The sequence below is a fragment of the Cervus canadensis genome, chromosome 23 (genome assembly GCF_019320065.1).
Source record: "Cervus canadensis isolate Bull #8, Minnesota chromosome 23, ASM1932006v1, whole genome shotgun sequence".
NCBI lineage: Eukaryota > Metazoa > Chordata > Mammalia > Artiodactyla > Cervidae > Cervus > Cervus canadensis.
In genome coordinates this window covers 18827434-18852413 of record NC_057408.1, presented here as the reverse complement: position 1 = coordinate 18852413, position 24980 = coordinate 18827434, and positions in this window count along the sequence as shown.

Here is a 24980-nt window from a genome sequence, read left to right as displayed (position 1 = left end):
TATTTAAATCTGAGGAAAGATTAAAGGTTGGTCATCAGACACATAACTGGGAAGCCTCAAAGCCCTCCCAGGTGAGCCCGTGAGCCCTGAGGAAGCTCAGGAAGGAAAGAGCACCAGCCGTCTAGCAGCCACTAGGCTGCAGTCATTCCCTAAAGTGAGCCCAGCCGGAGCTCAGGACACGTGGACACAGGATGCTGGCCCCAGAGCAGAGGAGCATCTCGAAGGAATGGTTTCAGAGAGCCCGGACCCTTGCATCTCCACTACAGAGAAAAGCTCTAAGTTCCTTAGCTTGGGAGGTCTGGTTCTCTTTAATTTAGAGTAATCTTTTGATGGTCAGACTACCAGTCCTTTGCTGTAAAACTTCTATAAAATCTGGCCCGTCTTCTCCCCATACCTCCGCAGGGCAGTTCTCTCAGGGTCAGCTGAGATGCAGCCTCTGGGCTTGAAGCCCTAAAAATTCCCACCAAATGAAACATAGCTCTCAAGTTTTAGGTTGTGACATTTTTTTTTTTTTTCCAGTCAACCCTGCACATCTGCCCTTTATCGACCAGTCCTCCCTCTCAGCTGTCCCACTCTGCCTCACAGAGCCCGGCTCCATGGCAGGCACACTCAATGCTGAATGCCAGCCCAGCAGGCGGAGAGTGCACAAGTGCAATGGCTTGTTTTGATAGTAATGTGATTTCATGCAGACTCTCATGGAAAATACTGCAAAGTTAGATTAGTGGGTTTTAATCATTTAATTTTGTTCCCAGATAATGAAAAATGAAGAAAAAACAGACAACCATGCAGTTTGATTGGTGGCTTGTCTAGAATGTATCACTAAATGAATACATTAGGAAAGTGCACTGCAGTATAAATACTGAAGCTTTCTGGGAGAAGGCAGCCTCAGTTCAGATCTGATCACAAGTGGAAGTGGCAGCCTTTGCTCTAGAATCGTATGAAACTTCTGCCATCTGGTGGCTCAGAACAGCTGAAACAGTCACTTTTAGGTTTTAGCGAGCTTCCAGAAAAATCGAACCACAGTCCCAAACTGGGTGGCCTCAATTTACTTTTCCAAGAATGTGAACTTATAATGTATCAGAGGATATCCTAAAAATCACACATATATTGACTATACCTGCAATTTATTGATGATGGAGAAGCTACTTAGGATGTTTCTGTGGACTCAAGATCACCATTTTGAAACCCCTATTATCAAAAAGCAGCCTGAAATGTATTAAAAGAAATGACTTTTGATGCAATGTATTAAATGTCTTTAATATATAAAGTATTCAGCTCATTGAGTGCTTAATGTTTTATTTTTTAAAAAATTTTAAAGTTTTTTTTTTATGTGAACCATTTTTAGAGTCTTTATTGAATTTGTTACAATATTGCTCCTGTTTTATGTTTGTTTGTTTGTTTTTGGCAGCAAGGCATGTGACTCCCTGATCAGACCCACAGACCCCGGATTGGAGCTCAAAGTCTTAACCGTTGGATGGCCAGGGAAGTACCCCCGGCCCAGCATGATGTAAACCTTATGGTTAAGTATTGTGAAATATAACAGGACTCGTCAAGCACAGTCCACGTCCTTGTTGTTTGGAGAAGAGGGCTGGGAGCTGGGGCTCAGCCCGAGACCGAGATGCTCAAGCGGGGCGCCCGGCACCCTCTGGAGGGGTCTCGGCCACAGCAGGGGCTCAGGAGAGCGGGGAGTGGGACCTGGACCTTGGTCTTGGGGTCAAGGGCTGGGTGTCAATGGACGTTGGGGGAAGACGCCAGGAGGGTAGCGGAGAAGCCCGGAGGGTTAGCGCGTGGAGAGGCTCCGCCCGGGTGCAGGTAGGGAAGTTGCTGGGAGTAACACCAGGAAGGCGGGGTGGGGTAAGGCAGAGAGGAGCCCGAGAAGCCCCCCGGGGTGTTCAGGCTGCTGGAAGCTTCTGGGGTGAGACAGGCCTTCACTGGGACACAGAGGAGCAGGGTCACAAACTGAACGACGGGGGGAGGCAGCCTGGTCAGTCGGGAAGATTTTTGCCATTGTGTTCAGCAGTTTCCACAAGCGAGGTGATGTTCTCGGTGGAAGGAAGGAGAAGGAGTAAGCGGCCTCTGCTGCCCTCTGGGGCTCACCTCGCCCGGAAAAGGTGTGATAGATCAGCTACAGGACAGCACAGGAGCAGAGCGGGCACAAGGCCCAGAGAGGCCTCAACGGGTTCAGCTGGGGACGCTGGGGACCCTGATGGGGGCGGGAGCTGGACAAGGTGGTGGAAACGGAGCAGAGGCACTTCTGGCACAGGGGCCGGGGGAATGCGCTCCAGACAGGGCCCGGGCCCTGATAGGACCCTGGAGTCCTCAAGGGAGAGCCTGCGAAACAGCCTTGTCTGCTTGTTTGTTGTAACCGTGCCAGCCTGCTCCGCTCCTTCTGCTCCACGGATGGGATCAGACAGGCGGCAGCTGTGGGCGTCCCCTGGTCAGGCAGCCCTCGAGCCAGGGCCTTCTTTGAGCCCCACCCGATGCCAACCCTGTGATGCGCCCCCGTGCCGGTCTTACTGGGACCCTTCATGTTCTCAGGGTGCACTTGCCGCTCGTGACGATAAGTCAGTGACCGCACCTCGAGGGCCAGCTGTGTGCCGGTGCAGCGGTCATTCCATGTGAGACCAGGCGGAAGGCCCGGGCCTGCAGCCCCCTGAGGCCCCAGAGTTTTGGTGGTGAGTGGGGAAATACCGGACTCAGTTTAGTGGGTGTGAATGCTTACGAGGGACAAGAGGAAGGAAACATTTCAGCAGCTATACGGGTGACAGCACGGTTGCTGCTGACGGAGGTGAAGGCAGAGAAGCGCAAAGCAACGGGCCTGGATGGGCGACTCAGCAGCCCGCTGGCCACTGAGTCTGTCCGCATTTTCTCCCTCCCAACGCCAGCCTTCAACGGGCGTTAATTCTCAGGTTCCTAATATTAATACATCGTGATCTTGTCTCAGAGCTGTGGAAATGGGCGTGTTGCACTACCTTGGTCACATTTCCACTTTCAAGACTCAAAGCAACCTTGGATTCAACACTCCTGAAGCTGAATTCACCGTCTTTCCACCTTATTTCAGTGACCAGTGTCATCTGTCCAGTTTCTTGGTCTGGGGAGTTAGCGAGCATCCTTGAGACCTGACCTGTCCCCACCCTCACACCAGCTCAGCCCTGATTTGGGCTAATTTTTGCCTCCAAGAGCTCAGAATCCATCCGCCGCCTCTCTTCTCACCACACCTGATGGACACGGGCTGTAACCCCCTTTTAGTTGTCATGACCTGGTCTCTGACCTGGTCTCTCCCTTCCTACTTACCTCCAATCTGCTTTGCATTCTGCAGCTGTACTGATCATTATAAAATGATCTCTAATTGACTGTATTAGCCAGCAACCGTTGGAGGAAATGTAAACATCTAAGCTAAAAAAAAAAAACAAAAAACAAAAAAACAGAAAACAAAACCTACAAAACCCCATAATACAGAGATTAAGAGCTTTTAAGAATGTTGCAGACACTTGGGCCATTCCACCACAGCTGTGACCCAGATGTCGGAAAGCAGCTGCCCCCCGCCCCTGACAACCCGCAGGGGCCAGAGTCAGGTCCCCTGAGCTGAGATCTGCAGGAAGTGCCCAGCAGCTGGAGCCTGGGGTCCGGTCTTTGCAAGAGCTGACCTCCGCAGCCCCACACGCATGCATCCCCGAACCCCTGGCTAACAGGTTAGACAAGGAAATGTGACTTCTTGGTTCTGACCTCAGAGGAGAACGTGGAAGGAAGAGGAAGAGGATGGTGATTGCCACAGACATGACCCAGCACAAGCTATTTGCTTCTCAGAGTAACTCCGCACCTCCTAGCAAAGACCAGGGGATATTCTGGTGACCCCGACCAGAGCGCTTGCTTGGATGGTCCCGGTGACCTGGCTCACCTGTGCCCCAGCACCCCTTACACGTGCCTGTGCTTCTCTCTGGGTCCCCGTCTGAGGAACCTTCTTCCGCTGGGGCTGCTTCCAGAGCGGAGCTCTGAGGACCCGGTTCCCGAGGATGCCGGACCTGGAGTCTCCCGCGAGGTCAGAATGTGTCCCTCCCCTGGAACACCCCACTGCTGTCACTCTGCTGTTGCTCCGTTGCTAAGTCATGTCCGACTCTTTGTGACCCCATGGACTGCAGACCCCAGGCTGCCCTGTCCTTCACCCTCTCCCGGGGTTTGGTCAAACTCCAGTGCAAGGAGTCAGTGATGCCATCTAACCATCTCATCCTCTGTCCTGCCTTTCTCCTTTTGCCTTCAACCTTCCCCAGCATCAGGGTCTTTCCCAGTAAGTTTTCACTTTACATTGTATTTGGTGATTTCGCATCTTCCTCCCACTGAGAAAGAGGAAAAGGGGTGGGGGCGGCCTCGAGAACCCCAGCAGGACTCCCGGTAGGAGAGGACGCCGTGTGACTGGGAGTTGTAAGGCATGGTTCTGGCGAGGCAGAAAAGGAAAGACGACCTCAACAGAAGTAGGTTACCTTTATTTAGGCAAGGAGGGGCGACAGTCGGCCTAATGACCAGGCTGAGCGCCGAAAGGGATCAGGGAGGCTTCATACTTATAGGGAGGTTTGTGGAAGCGATAAGGGAAACGTCAATCAAGTGGGATATTTTGAGTATTCTTTTGTTGAGATGACACTTGTAGTTGGGCAGGGGGTGATAAGTCTTCTGGGCGGGTGTAGGGGGTGGTAGGTTTCCGGACAGGGGGTGATAAGTCCCAGATAGATGCAGCTGGCCTGGAGCATCAGGATGGAACTAAAGTTATGCTTTGTTTTCTCCGAAGTTAGATGATTCAGCAAGGGGCCTTTGAGACTGTTGTTCTCTTTTCTAGGCCCAAAAGACTCCTTCATTCTAGACCCTGAAATCATAAGAAAAAGGGGAAAAGGGCGCCGTATCTTTTTGGCTACCTTTTGCTGGATAGGGGCGACGGTTTTGGGTCTGGAATGGAGGATCGTCTTAGGGCCCACAGTCTCTTTTTTTTGAGCTTGAGGTGAGGCTCTCGAGAAGAAGAATGGTCTTTACCTGATCTCAAGAGATGGCCCGAATCTGTTCTTGGAGAAACCTTTGAAAGAGATTAAAGAGACAGGGTCTAAATAAGAGGAATAGAATGATAAGTACTAATGGTCTCAGGAAAGGGAGCAACCAAGGGAGTATCTGTTGGAACAGGTTTTGGGGAATGTAAAGGTTTTGTAACTCTTTCCTGCGGCGTTTAATTCTGTCTCTAAGTTCTTTGACTCGGCCCTGGACTATGCCCGTTTCATTAACAAAATAGGAGCAGTCTTTTTCTAGGAAAAGGCAGGTCTCTCTCTTTTTTGCGGTGAGAATGTCTTGAGGGGAGACAGTTATTAGGCCTATAGCAAGGATTAAGATTAGGAGTGCAGTTATGGTTAGAGAGACAGGGAGAGGCCAGTCAGGGTGAGGGGCAGAAGGCCCCGAGTTGGTGGTTGTTTGAATCTGAGGAGGAACAGTGCTCATTAGGATGTAGAATGATGTAGAGAATGAGAGTAAAGAAATCAATTTCGTCTGGAGTCAGGTTGTAGAAGGTTCCCTGGAGCCACAGTTGAGACACCAGTGTAGTCAGGTCTTTGAAGGAGGTTCCTGTCGGGGCGCTGATCTAGAGGTCTTGTAGTAGTTGGGTCAGGAACAGTTGTAGGTTGAAGAGAGTCCAGGTCATTCAGTGTCTTCTCTGATGGTTGACAGGGGTTGTCGCCGGGTGAATTTTAAGGAGGTGGGTCTTGTGAGGGAGACCTGATAGGTGTCATTTAAGGAGGGCAGCGCAGGATTAGAGGTGACCCATTTTAGATGAGAGAGGTGTACCTAGGAGGTGACCTTTTCGAGTTTAGCTGCAGTTGGGGTAAGGAGGATGACTTTGAATGGTCCCTGCCACTTTGGGGTTAGGTCACCCTGGGGATTATCAGACAGATAGACCATGTCCCCAATTTGTAAAGGGGGCAGGGAGGCTTGGGGGTCAGGGGCAGGCAGATTGTGGTTGACGTATCTCCAGAGGGCATTGTGGAGTTGCGCCAGCAGAGGGGAGTGTAGGAAGCTTGGTATGGGAGGAGGTTCGGGGGGGGGAGTCCAGGAGGGAGCACTGGCCTTTCGTACATCACCTCAAAGGGGCTCAGCCCCAGGGGCTTTTTGGGCAAAGCCCGTATTTTGAGGAGAACAATTGGTAAAAGTTTAGTCCAATCTAGATGTACCTCGAGGGTTAATTTGGTAAGGGTTTCTTTGATTATTGTCTTTATCCTTTTTACCTTTCTTGAGGACTGGGGACGGTATGGAATGTGAAATTTCTAGGGTATCTGTAAGAATTGGACAAGTTGTTGGGTGACCTTGGATGTAAATTTTGGGCCATTATCAGACTGTAGGGATGAAGGCAGCCCAAACCTGGGGATAATTTCTGTGAGGAGGATTTGGGCCACTGTGTGGGCTCTTTTGTTTGTAGTGGGAAATGCTTCTACCCATCTCGAAAATGTGTCTACAAGGACTAGTAGGTATCTGACTCTCCGGACCCGGGGCATATGAGTAAAGTCTATCTGCCAATCTTGTGCTGGGAGGCTGCCTCGCATTTGATGGGTTGGAAAGGATGTCGGTTTAAGGTTGGAATTGGGGTTAGTACGTTGACATGTTTGACAGGAGCGGGTAAGGTTATCTAAATATTGTTGGTCAGTATTGGATATGGGGAAGTGGTTACGGAGGAACTGCTGGAGTGTCTTGGATGAGGGATGAAAAAGTGAGTGTAGATAAGAGAAAATTTCTCTGGCGGTGGGAGGGTCAGATGGAGTCAGGGCTAAGATGACAGGGGACTGGAGGGAAGGATGGGACAGTGCTATCTCTTTTGCCTTCTGGCCTGCAGCATTGTTGTAGGCTGATATGAGACTTTTCTTTTGATGTCTCCTACAGTGGAGGACAGCGGCTTTGTTTGGTAAGAGTGCTGCCTCTAGAAGTTTGTGAATCAGGTCTGAATTAATAATAGGGGATCCCTTTTGGGTTAGGAAACCTCTTTTTTTCCATATTAGGATGTTTGAGTGAAGTATGTTATAGGCATATTTGGAGTCTGTGTGGATGTTAACCCTTAGATTTTTAGCCAGAGTTAAAGCTCTGGTGAGAGCTATCAGTTTTGCCTGTTGGGAGGTGGTGTGAGGTGGCAGCGGTGAAGCTTTAATTGTCTGGGTTTTATGATTGTGACGAAGGTCTCTCTGGATGATGGCATATCCTGCTGCAAACGGTGGGGATTTTTGAGAGCTGCCATCAACGAACCAGTGTGGGGTGTCTGGGTCTAGGATGGGCTGATCTGTTACATGTTGGAAGGGGTTTTGGGTAAGATCTACTGTTAGGCTGCAGCTATGTAGGAGGGAGTCTGTTGTAGGGGACATGGGTAATAAGCTGGCGGGGTTAAGGGGAGAGCAGGGGGAGAATGAGAGCTGAGGGTCGAGGAGAAAGGCATGTAGGACCTGTACCCTGGAAGGGGGAAGGGAGGGGAAAGCCCGATGTGACAGCAAGTCTCGGAAGGTGTGTGGAGAACAGACTGTTAAAGGGGCATGTCTAGAGAGTTTATTTGCTTTGGGTATGAGGGCTGCGATAGCAGCCATGGCCTGTATGCAGGGAGGCCACCCCTTGGTCACCATGTCTAGCTGTTTTGACAGATAGGCTATGGGAGCCCAGCTGTCTCCAGCCCGCTGACATAGAAGCCCCAGGGCCTGTCCTTGGCTGGAATGTGCAAAGAGAAAGAATGGTCTGGTGTGATCTGGCAGGTGGAGAGTTGGCACTCGGAGGAGGCTCTGGGTGAGTTGGTGAAGAGGATTGGCCAGCGAGGAACGATTAAAGAGGGGCTCATCTAGACATCCTTTAGTTGCCTCATAGAGCGGCTTTGCAATGAGGGAGAAGTTGGGGATCTAGATACGGAAAAAATTTAGGAGGCCGAGGATAGACAGGAGTTCTCTTTTTGTTTTTGGAAGTGGACAGTTAATTAAGGCCTGGATTCTATCTGGGGGAATAGTTTTTTGTTGATGGGATATGGAAAGTTCTAGGTAGGTGACTTTTGTTTGGACTATTTGGGCCTTAGATTGGGATACCCGATAACCCCAGGATCTCAAGGCCTCAAGGAGTTTGGCAGTATGTTGGAGGCAGAGTTTTCGGGTTGAGCTATAAAGGAGGAGGTCATCTACGTATTGGAGGAGATGACTCGGGGCTAGGTTGAGAGTCTGTAGGTCCTTTTGTAAAGCCTGTCTAAAAAAGTGAGGACTGTCTCTGAACCCCTGGGGGAGAACTGTCCATGTTAGCTGTTGGGAAACATGAGTCTCGGGGTCTTGCCAGGTGAAGGCGAAAAGAGGTTGGGAGAGGGGGTGGAGGGGGATAGTGAAAAAAGCGTCTTTGAGATTTAATACTGTGAAGTGGGTTGCAGTCGGGGATATGGTAGACAGAAGGGTGTAAGGGTTAGGGACTACTGGGAATGTCGGCATAATAGTCTCATTGATTTTTCTCAGGTCCTGGACCACTCTCCAAGAGTTTGGTCCCTTTTTTACTGCCAGAATAGGGGTGTTGTGTGGTGAATGGGTAGGAATTAGGATAGAGGCTTGAAGAAGACAGTCTATGATAGGCTTAAGTCCCTTGTGGGCCTCTGGGGTGAGAGAATACTGTTGTTGGGTGATTATAGTCGAGGGGTCTTTTAGGGTAATGTGGACTGGGGGATGATGTTTGGCTATTGAGGGGTGATCAGTGTCCCAGACTTGGGGGTCTAAGGCAGGTAGATCTAAGGGAAGGTCAGGGGTGAGGGATAGGGACTGTCCAGGTGCCATTTGCATGCAGAATATAGAGACTATATCGAGGGGGGTATGGTAATAAAGACCCCCAATTTGGATAACACATCTCTCCCTAGAAGTGCCATTGGGCACTGAGGCATTATAAGGAATGAGTGTATAAGGGTTGATTTTTTAAATTGACAGAGTAATGGAGGGCTGATTTTTGGCCTTAGGAGAACTCCAGAGACCCCCTTGATTGTGATTTCTGAGTCTTGAGTTGGGCCAGAGTAGGAAGTTAAGAGAGAGAAAGTGGCTCTAGTGTCTATTATAAAAGAGGTATTTTTTTTGGCCACTACCCCGTCTACCCTAAGTTTTGAGCCCGTGTTCAAGACATGGGCCGGGGGGCTGGAACCCGGGCCCCATCATTGGAACAATTCTTGTAGAGTTGGGCTGGGGTTTTGGGGAGAAGTGGGGATCTCTTCAGATGCGCCAGGGCGTCCCTGTGGACATTCCACTCTCCAGGTCTGGGAGGTGGGGACTTCCCCAGGGGTGCCAGGGCACTCTCGGGGACAGTCTATCTTCCAGTGTCCCCATTGGCCACAGGTTGGGCATGCTTTTGTCGGGGGCCGCGGGTTTGGGCATGCCTTTGTCCAGTGTCTTGACTGGTTGCATCGGAAGCAGGGTCCGGGGGGAGTCTTAAGACTCGTTCTGGGATGACTTGGGCCAGGCTGATTTTTTTTTCTTTAATTGCTGCTGCCAAAAGGGCATATTTAGCTTTTTTTTCACGTTCTTTTTCTCTCTTAGCCTCTTCCTCTCTATTATTGAACACCTTGAAGGCTACTTCTAGAAGGTCTCTCTGGGGGGGGTCTCAGGGCCCTTTTCTAGTTGGCGAAGCTTGCGTCTGATGTCAGGGGCAGATTGGCTGATGAACTGAACATGAAGGTACAGTAACCCAGCAGGGGTAGTGATATTTAGGTTGGTATACTTTTGGACTGCCTCTGTGAGGCGTGCCAAGAATAAGGCTGGATTTTCGTCTGCCCCTTGGGTGACTTCCCTGACTCTATCATAATTGACATGGATATGAGTATTTTTCTGCATTTCTTCTAGAATGCAGGTGATCATATGATTGAGTCTCTTGATACCTGGGTCACCGGGCTGGTAAGTCCAGCGGGGATCTAACTGAGGCACAGCCTCATCAGCAACTGGGCTGTTTCGGTCTTGGTTATGTAAATAATCAGCATGGGCTTTTGCCACTTGTCAGATACGGTCTTTTTTATCTGGGGTGAGAGTGGCATTTAGGATATAATATACGTCACTCCATGTGAGGTTATAGGCCTGGGAGAGTCTCAGGAATTCTTTTCTGTATCTGGTAGGATTTTTAGAAAATGATCTTAACTTTTTTTTTATCTGGCTCATATCTGACAATGAAAATGGCACATGGACTCGGGTGGGGCCCTCTGGCCCTGCGACCTCTCTTAGGGGAAACATGTGTTGGGTACGTGACCGTGTGGCAGGGGGGGAAGGAAGGGGGGAGGGGGAGTCGGGGAGATGGGGTAGCAGGGTTGAGGGAAAGTCAGGAGAGGTTTCAGTGCCAGTAGGTGAGTTGGATGAAGGGGAAGGAGAGGGGCGGCGGGGTGGCGGGTAGGGAGGGGGCTCGTCCACGGGGTCGAACTCTGGGGGTACAGAAGCTTGCGGTCTGCGGTTAGTTGAGGAAGAAGAGCCCTTTTGCTTGGGAGGCAAGGTGCATAGAAGGACCTCGTGGGTGGAGCAGGCCTGGCATAGGGAGGGCCTGCTCCGAAGGGCCCAAAAGGCTTGGGCATAGGGGATCTCTGACCACTTGCCATTCCGTTTAAGGAAGTCAGTGAGATTTTGGAGAATGTTAAAGTCAAATGTGCCGACCTCAGGCCAGCGGTCTTGATTGTCTAATTGATATTGAGGCCAAATCTGTGTACAGAGTTGCTTTAAGCGGTTAGCTTTGAGTTCAGTGAGTGAGAGTGGTTTGAGATTTTTGAGAACACAGGCCAGAGGGGAATCTTTTGGGACAGAGTGGCCAGACCCCATAATTGAAAGGCAAGCAGAGGCTCCTATTGGGAACTCGAGTCGTTACCCGCAGTCGCAATAGGAGTTATGAGAAGAGAGCTCTGTGTCGAGGTGGAGCGTCCCCCACCGTCGCCCACAGAGTGGCCCTGGGCCGGGGGTCCCTGGGACCCGGAGAGGACTGAATTCTAGGGCGCCTCTAGAACTCTGTCCGGATCGGATCTTACCTTAATCTAGGGGCCGGCTGGAGTGGAGTGTTGCATGTAGAGCGGTCGAATGGCAAGAGGTCCCTATTTTGGAGGTCGTCAGAGAGAGAGAGAAAAGGGGGTAAAGCCGAGGCCTGGGGGTACGCAAATCATCAATAAAGTCTTAGCACAAGACTTGCACCGCTCACGAAGGCACTAGGCGTCCCCGAGGGGGACTTAAGAGCCCTGGCAGAGAAGTGAGCTCGGAGGATGTTTGCGCTCCCAGACTCCGGGGAAAAGGGGAAAACAGTGAGAGGGAGGGAGAGTGAGAGAGAGTGAGACGAGTGCCTCGCCCCCTCCCGGGTTTCGGCACCAAAAATGTAAGGCATGGTTCCGGCGAGGCAGAAAAGGAAAGACGACCTCAACAGAAGTAGGTTACCTTTATTCAGGCAAGGAGGGGCGACAGTCGGCCTAATGACCAGGCTGAGCGCCGAAAGGGATCAGGGAGGCTTCATACTTATAGGGAGGTTTGTGGAAGCGATAAGGGAAACGTCAATCAAGTGGGATATTTTGAGTATTCTTTTGTTGAGATGACACTTGTAGTTGGGCAGGGGGTGATAAGTCTTCTGGGCGGGTGTAGGGGGTGGTAGGTTTCCGGACAGGGGGTGATAAGTCCCAGATAGATGCAGCTGGCCTGGAGCATCAGGATGGAACTAAAGTTATGCTTTGTTTTCTCCGAAGTTAGATGATTCAGCAAGGGGCCTTTGAGACTGTTGTTCTCTTTTCTAGGCCCAAAAGACTCCTTCAGGAGTAAGAGTCGGTCTTCGTCGGGGGCAGGTGGCTGCTGGACGAAGGGTAAGTTTGGAGAAGCAGCTGGGCTGGCCCTGGAGCCTCACAGGCTCGGTGCTGTGACATGTGGACCAAGTGATGAGAACCGTGGGAGTCCTCATGAGAACAGGAGGAGATAACTTTAGTGAGAAAAAGAATTCCACCCGCATCAAAGAGGGTAAATAAAGTAAGCCACCGCCAGAGGCTGGGCCATCAAGTAACACCTTTGTTTTTGACAACCCCAAGGAGAGTTCTGAACTTAAACTAAGACAGTGACAGGGAAGCGGGGGAGAAGGTGGGGCAGTTTGGAAAGAATCTGGGGAAATGAAATAAGACTTAGTATGTGTGAAAGTGAGGGAGGGTGAGAAGTGAGCTGATGCTCAGTGCTTCTCTTTGACTAATATCTGATAACGCAGGTGAGTGACAGCTGGAACATGAAAAGGAGGCAAGTTGGAGAGAAATGCATGCTTGGCGTGAGAACTCCTGGGTGGATCTTTGGAAAGCAATTTTGCTCTGATTGCCTCTGCACGGACCCAGCCACCAACAGGAGCTCTTAGTTTTTGGGCCCTCGGGGGCCGCCATTCCTCAGCTTGTTCAGTTGGTGTCAGTGTTGACATTGCTTCTAGAAACTCTTGGCAAAATATTTCTAAAACCCACTATACTTAAACCTTACTTCCAACAATTACAATAATATCTAATTTTCCCTGTGTTTCAGACGGCAGAGGATGGAGGAGGGAGGAGAGGAGATGTTTTCAGTAGTGAATTTCTGAGAAACTCCAGCAGGACTGCAAATTAACATAGAATGAGAAGTGGGTGGAGGCTTAGATGTAGCAGTTAGCCTGTGAGCTGTTAACTGTTGAAGCTGGGGAATGGATCCAAAGAATTTGGGTGTACCTTGGAAATTTTCCATGATAATGGGTCAAAAATAAATACATAAAAAAAATAGGGCAAAGCTTTAAGCAGGAAATTCAAATATTTGTTAAATAATTTTTAAAGGGTTAGAATGCATATGAGCTGAAGCTGAAGCTCCAATACTTTGGCTTCCTGATGCGAAGACCTTGATGCTGGGAAAGGCTGAAGGCAAAGGGAGAAGGGGGTGAGAGGATGAGATGGTTGGATGGCATCACTGACTCAGTGGACGTGAACTCTGGTGAACTCTCGAGACAGCCAAGGGCAGGGGGGCCTGGAGTGCTGCAGTCCGTGAAGTTGTCAAGAGTTGGACACTGACAACAACAAATGAGTGTCAGCCAGTAACACAGGAGACATGCCCTAAGTGTTCCCAGTGTCATTCACATCCTTTATCTTAAGAAAGAAAGCACCATCAACAGACAACTTAACAACTTAAAAATATATAAGAAAACTGAAGATGTAAACTTAATAGTTTTTAAAAGACCTTTGTCATTTATACGTTCATGTGCTACATCCACAGTATCTCATTCAAAATTAAACCCATTTCTATATCATTTACCCAGATTGGCATCAAATTCTTTGCTGAGCAAATATATTTTTGGTAAGGAAGATCCTGGGGCGGTCTCCCAAGCCCAGATTTTATGTTCAGAAGAAGTAAAATGGAGATTTCTAAAGTCTGGTAATTTTTTCCTGCAGATTCAGTTTTGATATCTTTGTTTCCACTAGAGGGCTCTGTGGATAAGAGAAAAACATTCAAATCTTAGCTTTTGAAGCCGTTTAAAATGTATGTCATTTTATCAGTCATGATCTCTTGGTAATTTTGGCCTATTATGCAGAGATAACTCATTTGAATAGAACTATGAGGTAGTATAATACGAATACCTTCAGATATTATTTTTCTCTGATTATTTGCCTGTGTCTGTAGTTGCTCTGAGAAATACTCATACTACATAAATCCTTACTGTTTTCTATTTTATTAGGAGTTACAGTTGGCACCAGGGCTTCCCTTGTGGCTCACGTGGTAAGAATCCACTTACAATGTGGAAGACCTGAGTTTGATCCCTGCGCTGGGAAGATCCCCTGGAGAAGGGCACCCCTTCCAGTATTCTTGCCTGGAGAATCCCCACGGACAGAGGAACCTGGCAGGCTATAGTCCATAGGGTCATAAACAGTTGGACACGACTGAGTGACCAAGCATAGCACAGAGTTGGCACTAATCATTTCTGGATGTGAAGTTCTCTGATTAGCCAGTGGTCTAGTTTGTAATTCAGAAGTCTGCCATCTCATAATTTAATTCTCCAAGGTTATTTTGAAAAAGTAAAAATCATTACTATCAGTATCATAACACAAAAGGGTATAAGTTATAGATGGGATCTCAGTTAGACAAATTTCAACAGTTGTAATGTTTACTTCTCATCTAATTTTAAAAGGCAGTTTTGACGTTAATAGATACTAACCTTTTACATAAACGTCAGCATGTCTTTATAAACATCCATGCATCTGAAACAATCAGGATTTACAGTTTTCACTTGTGGACTTACAGTTCCACAGAGAGGAAGGACAGTCAATATCCAGTGTGACCACATATGTTATCTAAAACATCAAGTTTCAATTAAAAAAAAAATATGAGATGTGCAAAGAAACAGCGGAGTGTAACCTAGACTTGTCAAAAATGCAAGTAATAGATACTGAGAGCAACCTGATTTCAGATTTGAGAACAAAGACTTCACAGCAGGACTTGTAAATGTACTCAAAGAATTAAAGGAATCCACAGTGAAAGAAATAAACAAAGAAGGTGTGATCTCAAGCTGACAATCAAGTGGAGAATATCAGTGTAAAGAGACAGAAATGATATAAAACACAAACAGATGAAAATACTGGATTTCAAAAGCACTGTAGCTAAAATTAAAATTTCACTAAAGGATTTAATGATTTAATTTGAGTTAGAAAAGTAATCAGCAAACTTGAAGAGAGGTCAATCCAGAGAACAGAGAGGAAATGTGAGCAGCGCCCCAGAGAATGTGGGCCCATTACACACCCCAGTCATGTGTGACAGGGGTTGGAGGAGAGGAGCAGGGAGTAGGAAAAAGTTCAAAAGTGTGGCTGAAAGCTTCTTGATTTGATGAAAAACATTAACCCACGCATTAAGGAAGATGAATAAACTTTACATAGACATATCCGAGTAAAACATTGAAAGTCAAACACAAAGACAAAATCTTGAAAGAAGCAAAAGAAAAATGATTTGTCATACAAAGGAACCTGGAGAAGATTAAGAAACGTTAGAGGTCAGAAAGCAGTAAGCTGGGAAGATGGTAGAATAGGAAGTTCCTAACTTTGGTCCCCACTCCCTTACCCTCAGTCCTAAAGGAAATCAGTCCTGAATATTCATTGGAAGGACTGATGCTGAAGCTGAAGCTCCAATACTTTGGCCACCTGATGCGAAGAGCTGACTCACTGGAAAAGACCCTGATGCTGGGAAAGTTTGGGGCAGGTGGAGAAGGGGGTGATAGAAGATAAACTGGCTGGATGGCATCATTGACTCAATGGACATGAGTTTGAGCAAGCTCTGGGAGATAGTGAAGGGCAGGGAAGCCTGGTGTGCTGCAGTCCATGGGGTCACAAAGACGGACCCAACTGAGCGACCGAACAACAACAACAGCTCCCCGACCCGAGACAGAGCAACTAGTCCTTCTCGGTAGACAAGAAGCCTTTGCAAAGATCCCAGAATGGAGTGGGGAGGAGGAGGTTCCCCTGGAACAGAAACGGAGAAAGCCAGGTGAGAAGGGTAAGGGGAGCAGATCTGCTTTGAGCACATCACTGTCCCCCAGGACATGCACAGCCACCTGGGGGGCGTCCCAGCCTGCTGTTCTCCACTGGGAAAGAAGGTCCAACTTGGACTTCCAGAGTCCCCAGTGGTGCAGGACACCTGCCAGGAAGCCCACTTCCATTGCGCCTCACAGAGTCCCTGGGGAATCGATTAGAGCTGGCGGAAGGGTGGGGTCACGGGTGGTGAGGGCTCAGATCCTTGCAGACAATGTTCCTGGAGGCAGACGTGCCTCAGGGAGGACTCTCAATCAGGGGCTGTGCTCCCCGGTGCCTGTCTCGCCGGAGATCTGGGCAGGCAGTCCTGCTCCCACCTGACTGCTGAGCCCGGCTTCCAGCGCTGCCCCACCAGAGAGCCTGGCCAGACGCGCCGGGCGGCCGCGGAGAGCACCCTACGGCCACCAGGACAAGTAAGCAGGCTGCAGGCCCACCCAGCTTCTGAGAAATCCTGGAAAGGAGTCCAGCAGAATCCTAGGGCTGAGACCCACCATGACTGAGCCAAGAAACAGCAGAAAACCGAACGGCAGACTGGACTGCAGAGAGAGAATCCGGGAAGCCAAAGACAGCTCATTTCAGGTTGTTGGAGAAGCAGAAAGAATGAAAAAGAATGAAGACAGCCTAAGTGAATTACAGGACACAAATGAAAGAAACTGGGGTCCCAGAAGGAGGAGAGGGAAGACAAGGGCAGAAAGCTTATTTAAAGAAATAATTGTCCAGAAATAAGCATGGTGAGATTTAGATATCCAAGCTTATGAAGTTTCTAGGACCTCAAAAAGTTCCAACCCCAAAAGATGTATTTCTCTAAGACACATTGTAGTGAAACTGTCTAAAATTTTAAAAAAAAAAAAAGTCATTTAAAAATCAACAAGAGAAAAATAAATTTCTTACCCCCAAGGGAACCACCATAACAATATTGATGGATTTCTTGACAGAAATCATGGAGGCTGTGTTCAAAGTGCTGAAAGAAAAAAAAGAAATAGCCCTCAGTCAAGAATATTTTCCCTGACAGAGTTATCCTGAGGGAGTTCCTCACTGCTGGACCTGCCTTACAAGAAATTCTGAGTGGTTCTTTGCGCTGAAATGAAAAGATGCTTAACAGTAACATGGAAGCACATTAGATATAAAATGCAGTGATGAAAATAGTACATAGTCAAATTTAGAATATTTGAAAACTGTAATATGGTGGCATGTTAATCATTTATCTCTACTGTAAAGGTTTTTTTTTTTTTCATTTATGTTTATTAGCTGGAGGCTAATTACTTTACAATATTGTAGTGGGTTTTGTCATACATTGACATGAATCAGCCATGGAGTACTGTAAAGGTTAAACAGTGAAAGTATGAAAAGTAACTATGTTCATTGTTGTTCAGTTGTTATGTCGTGTCCCACATTTTGCACCCCCATGGACTGCAGCATGCCAGGCCTCCCTGTCCATCACCAACTCCTGGAGCTTGCTCAAACTTATGTCCATAGAGCCGGTGATGCCATCCAACCATCTTATCCTTTGTCATCCCCTTCTCCTCCCATCTTCAATCTTTCCCAGCATCAGGGTCTTTTCCAATGAGCTAGTTCTTCACATCAGGTAGCCAAAGTGTTGGAGTTTCAGTTTTAGCATCAGTCCTAATGAATATTCAGGACTGGTTTCCTTTAGGACTGACTGCAGTCCAAGAAACTCTCAAGAGTTTTCTCCAGCACAAATACCATTCAAAAGCATCAATTCTTTGGCACTCAGCCTTCATTATGGTCCCCTTTATGGATCACAGCCTTGTCATGGTGAAGGGGATGGCATAACTCAATGAAGCTATGAGTCATGCCATGCAGGGCCATCTAAGATGAATGCTTCATTGTGAAGAGTTCTGACAAAATGTGGTCTACTGGAGGTGGGAATGGCAAACCACTCCAGTATTCTTGCCATGAAAACCCCATGATCAGTGTGAGCAGGCAAAAATAACTATAGCTGCAATAATTTTGTTCATGAATACACAATGTAAAAGTATGTAAATTGGGTCTGGTGTCAGATGAATGTATTATAGTCTGTTCTAACTATGACTCATCTGTGCAAATGACTTCAGTTTCTCTGAATTCCTGTGATCTTGTCTATAAGACACCGAAAATATTTATGATGTCTCATTGCACACTGGATGAAACGATGCTTGTGAAATAGGCTGTCTGCATATAAAGCAAACAGAAATGTCCTATTGCCATGTTAATTTCTTCAAACTTCTCCCACTTTTCATCATTTCTGTTTGCATGTTGACATTTAATTTTTATAATTCTCTCCCTGTCTCTTTCTCATTCTCTATCTCCTTCATAGTCTTTCCTTCTCTTTCTCTTATAGGTTGTCTTCTCTTTCAGTCTTTGGACAGAGTGCCAACTAGATATTTTCTCCAGAAAGCATCATCCTCTTACCATCCGTCTTTAGAAAATTCTAATGTCCACACACTCATGTTACATCCATTGCATAAGCAATGACTGGGAGACAGAGTCAGTTTCTTTCAAACCTCTTGGGACTATCATATAACCAAACACCGCCTAGTTATTTTTTGTTAGATAACAACAATTACCTTCTATGTTACTGTTTTCTGAAAATCACTGATTATCTTCTCTGCACCATTACATCTACTTTTCAGTACTGTCTGAGAATTATTCTTCCATTCCTTCTGATTTCAATTAAAATGTATATCTAGCAAACACTTGAACATTTCTTATGTGGTGGGGACTCTATTGGAAGACTATGCCTAATATTTCATTTTTCCTTCAAAAGAGAAAAAGTTACAGTCATTCCCATATGATTCCGAGGATGAAGCTGGGGCTCTGAGTATCTTGGCAACTTTCATGGGTGTGGTCATGGACCAAGACAGGAGTCTGGTCATCTGATTCCAGGAAGGCTCTTTCCCTCTTAGGAGGTGATCACACAAGAGATGGAAAGTTGGCAGGAAAATGTAATATTTCTGACAGTAAAAAGTGACCACAGGTAAATATAGACACTTATCTTCAGTAAGGTCATATGCAATCCTTTAGAGTATATGGAACACAAAGATGATACAAATATTTTAATGTACTGGACATTACTGACCTCTAAGTAAGGTGGCACATATCATCTGGTGACCAGGTACTTAGCATTGTCATTTCTTCCCTCCTTGTGGTGGGTATTATAGATCATCAGATCTCAAGTAATTACCCATGAAATTGCCGTGTTCTCTCATGACAGGTACTCAATAAAAGCACTTTGGTTTCCTAAAAGATGATTAACTTCTTCATGGAACCACCTGAATGTGGTATTTAATATATGACATAATATATACATGTATAACTTTAATACGTGTCTAAAAGTATTTTATTTGTAGGTCAGAGTTTGTCCAGTTGGCTCTCATGGGCCAACTGCGTTACTTGAAAATTTCAGCCCAAATTAAAAAATTAAATAAATAAGTAAAATCGTTATCTAAGATCATGTAGCTTTTACCCAGTGTACGGCATGGATATTCATACCACCCTCTAAGAATGTTTGGTCCCGATCTTTTTCCGTTTAATGAAGTTTGACAATTTGTGACAGGATAGAAGGGAAATTCATTATATTTAGTAATAGAAAACCTATTTCTCATTTTTCACGAACCAAGCAGCTCCGATGAAATTGCCTAAACCACTACATCACAATTCTCCACCTTTGTGGTTCTTAAGGTCACCCCCAAAGGTCTTCAATTTCCTTATGTTCACAGCTTGGCATCTGGTAATTTTCAGTATCAGAAAATATAAGGGGGCTATATGTTTTTTTCTGAAGAGAAATATTTCTGATTTGAGAAGAAATAAATCTGTCAAGAGGAAAATATTAAAAATAAAAAGCACGACTGTAATAATCACATTGGTGTCACAGGCAATTTCTCTTCTCCAGCTCGGTGAAGGAGACTCACTGCCCCCTGAAAGAACTGTCGGCGTAAGAGAGATGGATTCTTTATTTCAATAACCACTGCGGTTTAAGGGTAATTTATGTATAAGGAAGCACAACAGCTTCAAGAATCAAATTTCCTTAAAATATTATTTTGCATTCTCTCTGCTACAAAGCTTAGTGAAATTGATAGATCAGAGGGAAGAATGACTAAATTTGCTTCTCCAAGTTATAATTTAACACACACTGTGTACATGACTCAAATTGCCAGCCAAAGGATAGTGTTTCTCATTTTGTATGGGAATTACACTTTTAAAGTGATATTTCCTCAAATAATTCTTACAATTTTAACATTAAACATAGAAGAAATATTAATAGTATTAAAAATAGAAGAACAAATATTTGTTTGATCTCACTTAGAAGGGGCAGCAAACCTTCTACTACCTATCCCCCTGATATACATCAGATCTGACCTCAATCTCTCTTATTTTCATCAATAATCAATAAACCACTACACATCATTTAAGTTCTTTTTAAGTGAACATCTTCCCAGAGAGGGTAGAAAAAAATGCTCAAACATTTAAATAAGCAATTTAAATCCTTATTTCTTTCTAAAATGATCTGTGGCCACAACCACCACCATCTGTATTTAGGATTTTAAAAAGTAAAGAAAAAAGAATATATGAAACAACTAAACCAAAGTCTTCCTACTTATTCAGCTTCATACAGCAGATATTTATCACTCTCCAAAGAGCAGTTCTTCCCCAGCACGTCCACTCACTCAGGACGCATTCGCCGCATTTGTGGCTGTGAGCGTGTGATGGGTCTGCACGTGCGCCCGCCGCTTGGCACCGCTCCGTCCTCCTTGGCTGATGAGCAGCGTGTTTTCAAGGTGCTCATCTGGCCTTCTTGCTGTTGGATCACAGGGCTCTCTCTCTCTCTGCACATGGAATACTTTTCCATGACAAGTACCATTATTCAAAGTTATTGAAGACTGGTAACTATCTCAACATAACACATTCCCCAGAAAGTATCCATACTTCTACAAAGTTGATTATAGTTATAAGTATACTTATAATCATACAAAATCAATTTATACAAAGGAAAAGAATAGGCATTTGTCAATTTCCAGACTCCTGATCCCACTTAGAGGATATGCAATTTTAATTCTAGAGCAGACACTATGTAAAAAACAACTTGCTAAACAAAAGAAAGTAACAGCTTTAAAAAGAAAAAAAAAGACTTCAAACTTCAATTATGACCACTTTAGTTACTATTGAAAATAAATATTTGATTATATTTTGGGTTTGGGAGGATACATGGGATATGAAAGTAAAGTTGCGTCCAAATCTTTGCAACCCCATGGACTACACAAGGAATGGAATTCTCCAGGTAGCCTTTCCCTTCTCCAGGGGATCTTTGAAACCCAGGGATTGAACCCAGGTCTCCCACATTGCAGGCAGATTCTTTACCAGCTGAGCCACAAGGGAAGCCCAAGAATACTGGAGTGGGTAGCCTATCTATTCTTCAGCGGATCTTCCCCACCCAGGAATCAAACTCGGGTCTCCTGCATTGCAGGTGGATTCTTTACCAATTGAGTTATCAGGGAAGTCACATGGGATATGGACACATGGTAAATATCTGTCATCATAAACATTTATTTAAGATATCCTCATCTCCATGCATAATTTGGAGAAGCAAATTTAGTCATTCTTCTCTCTGAATCTATCCATTTCACTAAGCTATGTAGCAGAAAGAACACAACATAATATTTTAAAGAAAATTGAGAATGCTTGAGATTTCCAGCTGGGCAGACAGATCTCGTCTTGAGCTACTTTCTACTCTCCTAGAAACACTTTCACCTTGTGTGATGCTCTGAGTCAATATTCATCATCGTATGAAGCTTCATCAAAATATTAACTTGCATCATTCCTACTGAAAGCAATACACTTATGTAAAATTATATTCTAGAATAATCCATTGCTGCAGAAGCCCATAATCATTTTAAAGGTAGAAAGGTATAATTAGCACACCAAGAAAATCTTTTGGGAAAACGACAGCATATAATTTGAAATTGTTTTATTAACATGATGGGTTAGTAACCTATCAAACACAATGACTTTTAATTATGGATCAGGTGTTCTGAAACTATAACCAAAACTCTAGAGAAAAGCACTATAGCTTGTTCACTTTAAAAATAACACTAATTTTCATTGCATGGTAACCATAACAACCTTTCTTTCTTATCGAAATAATAAAGTAAATGATTTCCTAAGTGTGGAGAGAAAAAGGCATTGCACTTAGGAAACAAACGTTGATTGATATTTTCATAAGTTGATGTTTAAACATTGTCAGTAGGAATAATTTTATGGCAGTAGTATATTTTCTCTTCAGCTTTTATATTGGTATCAAGATTTAAATATTTTCTTTAGATTGAATAGTCTAAATATTTGTAATCAAAATGTATTCCTTAAAACTAGGTATTATTTTTAGATACAAAAACAAGCTTCAGTTGGGCAACTTAGAGGCAAATAACTCAGAATTATATCTGATACCTTTGATAATAAAATTTCAAATGTTAACTCTTCTTTCTTTTTTTTTTTCTTCTTTCACACAATTAAAGTACTGTCCATTTACAACATTAGAAAATAGATTTCCATCTAAATGATACTGTCTGCCTTTCTTACTATAAATTTAAGTAAACAGTAGTTCCAACTGGATAAAAGGTTAAAAAAGTCTAATTCTCTACATAATAAAAACAAACCAAAAAATCCTTCAGTACAGTTTTAGAATACTTTGTAGAACAGTGCACAGGCTTCCCAAGTGGTACAGAACCCTCCTGGGTCAGGAAAATCCCCTGGAGGAGGAAATGGCACCCCACTCCAGGATTCTTGCCTGCAGAATCCCATGGACAGAGGAGCTTGACGTGCTACAGACCATGGGGTCACCAAGAGTCAGACACGACTGAGTGACTAACAGCTGCAGCAACAAGAATAGAGCACAACACTTCTGGTGACCACATCATTTTTTGGAGGAGGAGGAGGGTTTTAGATAATCTGATATTGAGAATGCTGGAAAATTGCTGTGTGCTGGTAGGTCCTGGCAGGTCCTAAATTCCACCACTAGTGCCACCTGGGAATCCCGCTTTAGAATATACTAAGTTCTTTTTTGTGTGTTCATTTACCCTTCTTGTAATTTCCTTATCCCCTCACCTAGATTCCTTGCAGTTTCCATGTTCTGTTCTATTTCATTCTGAAAATGTCTGATAGACTCAATGTGTGATTTTTTACAATAGCGTGCCAATTTCAGCAGAATGCATGTCCTATTAAAGCCTCTTTTTATAGAATTTCAATCTTCAGTAGGATACAGTGGGAGGGGGTTTTGAGACAATGTCATCTTCAAGGATGACACTTGGGAGACAGCCTGCTCCCTACTCCATCAAACTCACTTTCATCATGTAGCATCCATACACATCTGGTGAATGTCTGATTTGTCAATAATTACAGATAGCAGAGGTTTACAAATACAGAAACTGTGTTTTAGTTAATTATTTTGTACTTGGAAGACGTTTCCATCAGTCTGAGAAGTCACTGACTCAGTGAGTCTCCAAAGTTAGGAAGTTAAGATGCAGTGGGGGATGAGAATGAATGCGACCCACTGGCCTGTCTTGGATGCCCTGGTCCACAGTTGTCATGGAGATCTGGGAGGCACAGATGCTAGAGCTATACTTGGGGATCTTCTCTGAGGTACAGTCAGGGCCTGGAGCCCAAAGGCATCAGCCAGCAGAGTGTCAGGTGTCCCGGGCTAGAGGGGTGCCCTGGCCAGTAGAGGGTAGCTTGCAGTGCCGCCCCTTCCCTCACAGGCCGTTTGGTATGGAGAGAGGGACAACACAAGAAATAGAGAGATACTGACAGCCCGCATGCATCGTTTCAATTGTTTATTAATTTCATTCATCAATGTTCTCATTAATGAGCATGGTAAAGGTAATCGACGTATGAGTGTTGATCTAGTTCTCATTCACTCAAATTGTGTGAATGATATTAAAAGCTCTATTAATTGACCCAGGAAACTCAAATTTCAAAGAACAATTGATGCCCCTGGTCCTCGACACAGGAAAGCCACCTGCTGTTCTGGACGCACTGAGTTCCTTAGCCTTTAGACAACCTCTGTGACAACCTACGTACTTTAGAGCTGTCTAATGCATTCAATTTGTATTTGAGAAAATAATTCATACACGGGAAGGCTTAGGTTTGAAAATCAGTTGAAGAATAATTTTCAAAATGTAAAACCACTGGGGTATCATGACCCTTAGCATTTTCTCTTTCTCTTTACGTATTTCTTTTCTAAATTTAATTTTTATTTTATGTTGAGGTATAGTTGGTTTACAGTGTTGCATTCATTTCAGGTGTGGAGCGAAGTGATTCAGTTATGTATACATACATAATACCTGTTCTTTTTCAGATTCTTTTCTCATCTAGTTATTACAGAGTATTGAGTAGAGTTCCCTGTGCTATACAGTAGGTCTTGTTTTTTATCTGTCTTATATATAGGAGTGTGTGTATGTTAATCCCAAACTCCTAAAATGTTTTCATCTTTGTTCTATTTTATGGCAGCTGATTTATGACCCGGTATGGTACTGAGCGCACCATGGGCTGTCTGTTAAGTTAGAAGACAGAGGTCTTGAAGGCCTAGAATGAGCTTAGTCGCTCAGTTTTGTCCGACTCTTTGCGACTCCACAGACTGTAGCCCACCAGGCTCCTCTGTCCATGGGGTTTTCTCCAGGCAGGAATACGGGAGTGGATTGCCATGCCGTCCTCCAAGGGATCTTCCCAACCCAGGCCTAGAATACATGTGTTTTTTTTTGCAATTTTGAAAATCTGGACTGTCATGTGTGTATGATACTTGTCGATTCAGTGGAAAAATATTTTTTAATAGGTCTTTTTAAAAACCCGTTTATTACTGGACGTGTGGACTTTGTTCATTTATCATTTTCACAAGCAAAAGCACAATATAAATAGGGTATATTAAAATATACTATCAATAGTGTATATTAAAATGTAATTGCTTTTCCTACTCTTTCACAGAACATCATCCATTTTTGCTAAAAACACAAATAAAACTAATCTCCATCCCAAACGCTGTGAAAATTGTTCAGGGTGCAAGAAGTGTGGGAAGTAACTTTTTCCCTTCTTCTCACCCGACCTTATCATGAGCCCAGCAGCGCGGGACAGTGATCGTCAGCACAATCCCAGTTCCTGCGGCAGATAATCGTATTTTTCTATGACATCTGCTGCTTCTGCAACCTTTGCCGAGTCTCCTGGGGTTGCAGGGGGCATCCCTGGGTGTCCTGAGACTGAGCTGGAGTCAGGGCCCCGGGGGCGCCTGGCTCCCCGGGATGTGGTGCTTCCGGTCCCCTCTTCCTGCTCCAGGAGCCGCTCCGTCACAGCTGAGCCCGGTTCCACTCACTTGACAGCCCAAACTTTAAAAATAACACTTAAAAAAATTATCTGCTCCAAAAAATAAAGCCCATTAATGGAAAAAGCAAAATGCCTCTTATCTCTGGGGCTTCCTAAACTG